Below are 6,350 nucleotides of genomic sequence, written 5' to 3'. Positions count from 1 at the left end.
TAAGGATGGTTCCACTTTAGATGGGACCACGGGGCCTGAGAGAGGCGCGTTACTTTCCTGAAGGCCACGTGGTTAATGAAGCCTGGAAGCAAGTTGTCATCTTCATCGCTGAGATCCAATCACCAAGCACAATAAAGCAAAGTATTGGAGAAATAAGACACCGCCAAAAATCTTTCTAAAATTATAAGCGCAGGCAATGAGCAGTCTGGGTTAATAAAGAACAAATTATGCCAGACACACTCGATTGTGCCTTTGAGGAAACTGCGGAATGAAGGGACAGGGAGGACGGGGCCCGTGCAATCTATCTTGATTTTAATACAGCCATTGATACATTGTCTTGTGCAATTGTCCCCGCAAAATTAATTCAAATTGGCTTGGTGAGGAGAACTGTCCCTCGGGTTGAACACCAGTGGAAAGAGGCACAAACAATGATTGCAGGAGGCTAGAAAACCCACAGCCCCAAGGTAAGGGAAGGAAGGGGATGGAGGCGAGACGGGGGGCGGGGAGGGGGCAGGCCTGGCCTCTCTGGAAGACTCACACGTGCAGAAGGATGGAAACGTGGCTGTGAGTGTGTCTGTGAGCTGTCCGTGTGGCAGCTGGGTGGCATTGCCGACCCAAGGCGTTGGGGAAATGGAGACAAAATGTGGAGGAGGAGCCCGGTAGAAATGGCTTCAGTCAACTTCAGCAGTGAGTCCGAGATGGGTCTGGCTTTGGAGGTAGCAGTTTGCTTTTCTCCAATGTGTGATATTGGAAGAGAAGTGGCCCATAGCTGAGAACCGCGGGATTCTGACTGCAGTTCAGTTGCTGGAGTCGCCAGGTGCCTGGTGGAGGACCCTCTCTGCACAGAGGGGGAGACTGGGACCTACAGGGACAGAAGAACGCGGCGGGTGCTCATTAGAATGTGAGATTCCCGGGCCTGCGACTCAGCCGAGGTGAGGCCCAGCGACTCAGCCGAGGTGAGGCCCAGCAGCACACCCTACCAGATGCTCAATGCTTCCCAGGCTCCAGCTCGCACCCGAGTCACCAACCTGCTGAGCTGCAGCCCGGTTGGAGTCTGCGGTTAGGTTGAGGTGTCTCACACAGTTGTCGAACAAGCTTCTGAAAAGCTCAAAGAGAGGAATTTGCACGTTTTCATCATAAACGATAAATGTTCGAGGAGACAAGTGTTTACCCAGAATCTAACACAACACAGCAACCAGGGTGTCTTCAAAAAGTTCGTGGAAAATGCATATTCTTTTGCGCTAAAATAAACTTAGCTTTGATGTCTACTTGTCCTCGGACTTTTCGAAGTCCCCTCATACGCATGTATCAAAATATCACATGGTACTTCAAAAACATGTACATTTTATATTTTGTTAAAAGTAAAAGAAAAAAAAATCACCTTACAACGATTAACCGCACAGGGATAGGTGTCCGGGCAGCAGTTTGGATATTCCTTGGGACAGCTCATCCCGTATCAGAGCGCCTGGGCTGGAGTCCCAGGTCCACTCTGCCTTCCAGCGGCTTACACATTAGTGCACTTCGGGAGGCAGCAGACAGTGACTCAAGTGCCTGAGTCCCTGCCACTCACGTGGGAGACCCGCCTTGAAATCTGGGCTCCTGGCTTCAGCCCGACCCAATCCCATCTGCCTTGGGAATATGGGGAGTGAACCAGCAAATAGGAGAGCATCTCTCTCTCTCTCTCTGCTTTTCAAACACATTAAAACAAATTTTTTACGAATCCATAGTGCACAGCTCTGTCTGCAACACTGACTGCCCTCACTTTTGACTTCTGATACGCTGGAGAGATGAATGACGAAGTCTTCCCCAGCCACATAGCAATGATTTCAATGGGAGGAGGGTGACCCAGCCCCACCCAGAACCAGGCTGCTTCCAACACCTGGTAGTGGACGTGGACCCACACCTCCCGTTCTGTTCCAAGATAAAGAAACCGCTTGGGCAGGTGGAAGCCAACTCCCCCGCCGCTGTATCCCCAGATGCACGAAGACGGCCACTTTTCGGAAGCATGCCTTCAACAACCCGTTCCCGGGAGCCCGCCAGGAGGCAATCACTAAGCGCCGACAGTGAATGTATTCCCAGTACTACATGCCAGGGAAGACGGGGGTGGGGCGCTCAGGGGAGCCTGCGGCAGACCTTCCGTGCCTTCACAGGACAAGGGCCGTGTTGCTCAGTGTGCTGCTCTTTACCGCTCCTGCGGCTTCATGGGAGGCGGAAAAATAACACCCCAGCCTCCCCGGGCCCTGGCCAGCAAGACTGCAGCCACTACAGTGGCTCATTCAAACCATTCATCTTAGGGGAGAGGAGAGAAGGGGGCGGAGGCGGCTTGAAAGATCTGCGGGCACTGAGACAGGGATCTGACCACCTGGGCCATTTCCCCCGTCCTGGAGCGGAAGCTGCTGCTGAGCCCTAGAGTCTAATACTTCCCACCTTCCCCCCAGAGGGCCCCGTGTTGCGGCTCTGGCCGCCGGCCTAGGGGACCACTTCCTGGCCTCCCTTGTAGCTAGCTGCCTGTGGCTATGGGCCCAAGTTCTCACCAAAACGATTTGAGGAGAAATCCACAAATCCATGTCCACAGCTTCTTTCCATTCAAATCCCTTCTGCTCTGGGCCACACCCCCAGTAGTCCTGTCACTGTCATTTGCCCCCCATGTTTGTTCTTTCACAGTCTAACTGCTAAGGAGATCTTATTTCCCTGAAAATCCTTAAATGCATGCAGCAGACCAGCAAATAGCCTCCTTTTAAAAAAAAGATTTATTTATTTAATTGAAAGTCAGAGTTACACAGAGAGGGAAGGAGAGAGAGAGAGAGAGAGGTCTTCCATCCACTGGTCCATTCCCCAATTGGCCACAATGGCCAGAGTGAGCCGATCTGAAGCCAGGAGCCAGGAGCTTCCTCCAGGTCTTCCCATGCGGGTGCAGGGGCCCAAGGACTTGGGCCATCTTCTACTGCTTTCCCAGTCCATAGCAGAGAGCTGGATCAGAAGTCCAGCAGCCAGGTCTGGAACAGGCGCCCATATGGGATGCCGGTGCTACAGGTGGCGGCTTTACCCGCTGCACCACAGCACCAGCCCCAATGGCCCCCTTTTGAAAGCACAGCCCAGCCTGGAGGAGTAGGGTTTCCTCTGTGTCATTCGGTTACAGAGCGGCTTCCTACACTGACAACTCCTGCCCCGCCCCCACTCCGCTGTGGTTCTGTCCTCCTTGGGGGGTGAGGTGATGGCTACTGGACAAGAGGCAGCTCACGCAGTGGAGAGATGGGGTCCCGCAAAGGGACGCACGTGACACTCCCTCTTGTGCTGAAAGAGGGAAGCATAGCAGAGCAGGGGAGAGCACAGCCATGAACTTGTTTAAGATCTTTGTCAGGCAGCGCTGTGGGCAGGAGAAAGGTGTAAGAAGTCAGGCAAACAATGACAGCGCGCGGTGACTCCCCAGCCTGGGTGCCGCTGGTGCAAGCAGCCTGAGAAAGAGAAGGAACGCATTCAGGATGAAACATGGATTCAATAAAAACCAGAGCATGGCGGTGAGAGCCCGGGAAATTCAACCTCGGATCCAGGTCTCCCTGCCGCTGAGGAGCTCACCAAACACATCGGCCACTTTACTGGAGCAAGGACCCACGGCCCTGAGGGCTCACAACCGCCCCTCCAGCCCCAGCCAGGGCTGAGCCAGGCTGAAGCCAGGAGACAGGAGCTCCATCAAGGTTTCCCCCTTTCTAGGTCTTTGCACTCCCACAGGCCCCATCCTGCCATCAGACCAGGTCCTCCCCACCTAGTCCCAGTAGCTCCCCGTGCCCCCTCCTCCAGATAGGCCGTCCCATCAAAGGCTGCCCTACCATCCCCACCCCAGGTCACCCCCTTTCCGGCCACCCTTCCACGCAGGCGGCCCAGGACACTCGCTCCATCCTGCACACCGGGCCAGCCTGGCCTCTGCAGAGTCCAGGACACGGCCCTTGCCCTGCCCAAGGCCCAGAGGGAGGCATGTGCTGGGCTGGGGAGCGGAGGACAGCTCTCCAGGGCTCCCCATTGCCCAGCAGGGCCCCAGTCCTTTAGCCGCTTACAGCTGGGTGGCCTTGGCACCTGCCCAGGCAGTTATTGAAGCCCATGGGATTCAGGCGTTATGGCCTCAGCCTCCCAGAGGGCTGCACAGAGGGACCCAACTCACTGCACTCCTGTGCGATCCCTCTCGGCTGTGGGGGCACTGGCTCCTTTCCTGAGCCTCTGCTCTGGCCTGGCCTGCTGTCCCCAGCTCCTCACCCCCCACCATGACTTCCCTGTCCAGGCCGGGAGCAGGGAGGCTCCTCAGAGAGACGGCAGTGTGCTTACAGCGGGATCAGGGTAGGGGATGCTCCTCAGCTCGGGGTGAGGCCCGATAAGCTGGAGCCCAGCTGAGATGCCATCTCTACCTTAGCTGGGCAACAGGTGCAGGAGAGAAGGGGTGGCCAGGGCTGGGCCAGGCTGAAGTCAGGAGCCAGGAGCTTCATCTGAGTCTCTCCCATGGGTTCAGGGGCCCAGGTACTTGGGCCATCTTCCACTGCTTTTCCTAGGCCATCAGCAGGGAGCTGGATCAGAAGTGGAGCAGCCAGGACTCGAACCGACGTCCACATGAGATGCCAGGGTCACAGGTGGCGGTTTTATTGGCTGTGCCGCAGAGTCGGCCCCAGCTCTGGTGTTCTAATCTCCAAATCTCAGTCCCCTCCATGGCACCACTGTGCATCCCTGTAACAGTGCAACGCTCAGAGCAGGTGTTTTGTCCTGAGCGCATCACTTTACGGGGGGACCTAGGAGGAAAGCAGCAGAGGGTGGGTCTCCTGCTCCAGGCCCAGCCCTGGGCCCCCATTGGGCGGCCCCACCCCCTGTCCTTCCACAGCCCCTTTCCTTCCCCATGCCACAGAGACAGCCGTTCAGCAGGTTTACAGTGGTTTATCAGCAGCCCGACAGAGGAGCAACTGAAGGGGAATATAAACTATCAAGTTAAATTCCTCTCTTCAAATGCCACAGGATTCGCTCTGCCTGAGGATTTCAGTCAAGGCTGGGAACGTCTTCGTGCTTGTTAATGGCAGGCAGCAGCCACCTGGTTTGTTCATGGCTGTTTGAGCAGTGCTGCTGTAGGTGCCATTGGAGGGGACAGCGCCATCGCGGCAATGGTATGACAATGCATCGCCTCCAGGGGCGGCTTTCTGGAGCCCCCAGCGATGCCCTTGAGCAGCCTGGAAACAGCCTCATTCCCCCGCGTCTGGGGATGGCACAGAGGCAGCCATAGTGGGGCCAGGCCAGGCTCTGTGGGAGGTGGTGGCTGGTATGTGTCCTGCGGGACACGTTTTAAAGCCTCAAGGAAACCCATGGTGAGGCAGAGGAAAAGTAGGCAAGAAGAAGAGAAATTCCCTCCCAGTACCAACAACAACAACAAAATACCCACAGGTGAAGCCACCCATGGGAACAGGCAGCAAAGCCCCCGCAGATACCAGGTCACAGGGGTGGACCCGGGCCCTGGGCTGGGTCTAGTCCTTGTTCTGCAGTCAACCAGCTAAGTCAGTGATGTCTCAGGGGCTGGCGCTGTGGTGTAGAAGGTTAAGCCTCCACCTGCAGTGCTGGCATTCCATATGGGAGCCAGTTCGAGTCCCGGCTGCTCTACTTCCTATCCAGCTCCCTGCTAATGTGCCTGGGAAAGCAGTGGAAGATGGCCCAGGTACTTGGGCCCCTGCACCTATGTGGGAGACCCAGAAGAAGCTCCTGGCTCCTGGCTTCAGCCTGGCCCAGCCCTGGCAGATGTAGCCATGTGGGGAGTGAACCAGCAGTTGGGAGACCTCTCTCTGCCTCTCTCTCTGTATCTCTTCCTTTCAAATAAATAAAGAAAATCTTTGGAAAAAAAAATGTTGGTCTCAGACAGGCTGCTTTTCCACAATTCCAATCCCCGCTCGGTGAAATAGCCTTCCTGCCTATGCTAGGGGCATGGGAGCGTTTTTCTGAAAACCTCCCAGTGCTGTACAAATACAATGGGGGGACAGAGGGAGGCGCCCCCTGGGAGATTTCCCTCCAGACCCCACAGACTCCAGGGTCAGCTATAGCTGGGAGAGAGGGCGAGGCTGGGACAGCCATCCCCAAAGTGACCTCTGGGAGGCAGCAGAGGAGGTGCAATGGAGCCGTGCCACCCTGAGGACCCAGGGCTGCCGGGAGAAAGCAAGGAGAAGGGGCAGTGGTGGCCACAGTTTTGTGGATGGGCAGCAGGGAGTGGCCAGCTTGGCCCGCTGTGTTGGTCACTGCCCCTGACCTGTGTGCTTCCGCCTTCCCTTCCCCCACTCCAGGGCCTGCCCTCTTTCTTTCAGCCCTGGATCGGGAGACAGGATCCTTTCACAGTC

The 6,350-nt window shown here is 56.3% G+C and overlaps 1 long non-coding RNA gene across 2 annotated transcripts in view; it reads right to left on the bottom strand.

The window, feature by feature from the left end:
• Positions 1-4,604: 4,604 nt before the first annotated feature.
• LOC149126657 (uncharacterized) overlaps positions 4,605-6,350 on the bottom strand; it is a 10,664-nt gene continuing 8,918 nt past the window's right edge. For both annotated transcript variants that reach the window (XR_016234092.1, XR_016234093.1), the window contains exon 3: positions 4,605-4,772. This is a non-coding gene — a long non-coding RNA (uncharacterized LOC149126657). The remainder of the gene's footprint in view (positions 4,773-6,350) is intronic.

This window comes from Oryctolagus cuniculus, chromosome 5 (genome assembly GCF_051225735.1).
Source record: "Oryctolagus cuniculus isolate XC-2025 breed Fujian yellow rabbit chromosome 5, ASM5122573v1, whole genome shotgun sequence".
NCBI lineage: Eukaryota > Metazoa > Chordata > Mammalia > Lagomorpha > Leporidae > Oryctolagus > Oryctolagus cuniculus.
This window is presented reverse-complemented; position numbering and strand designations above follow the sequence as displayed.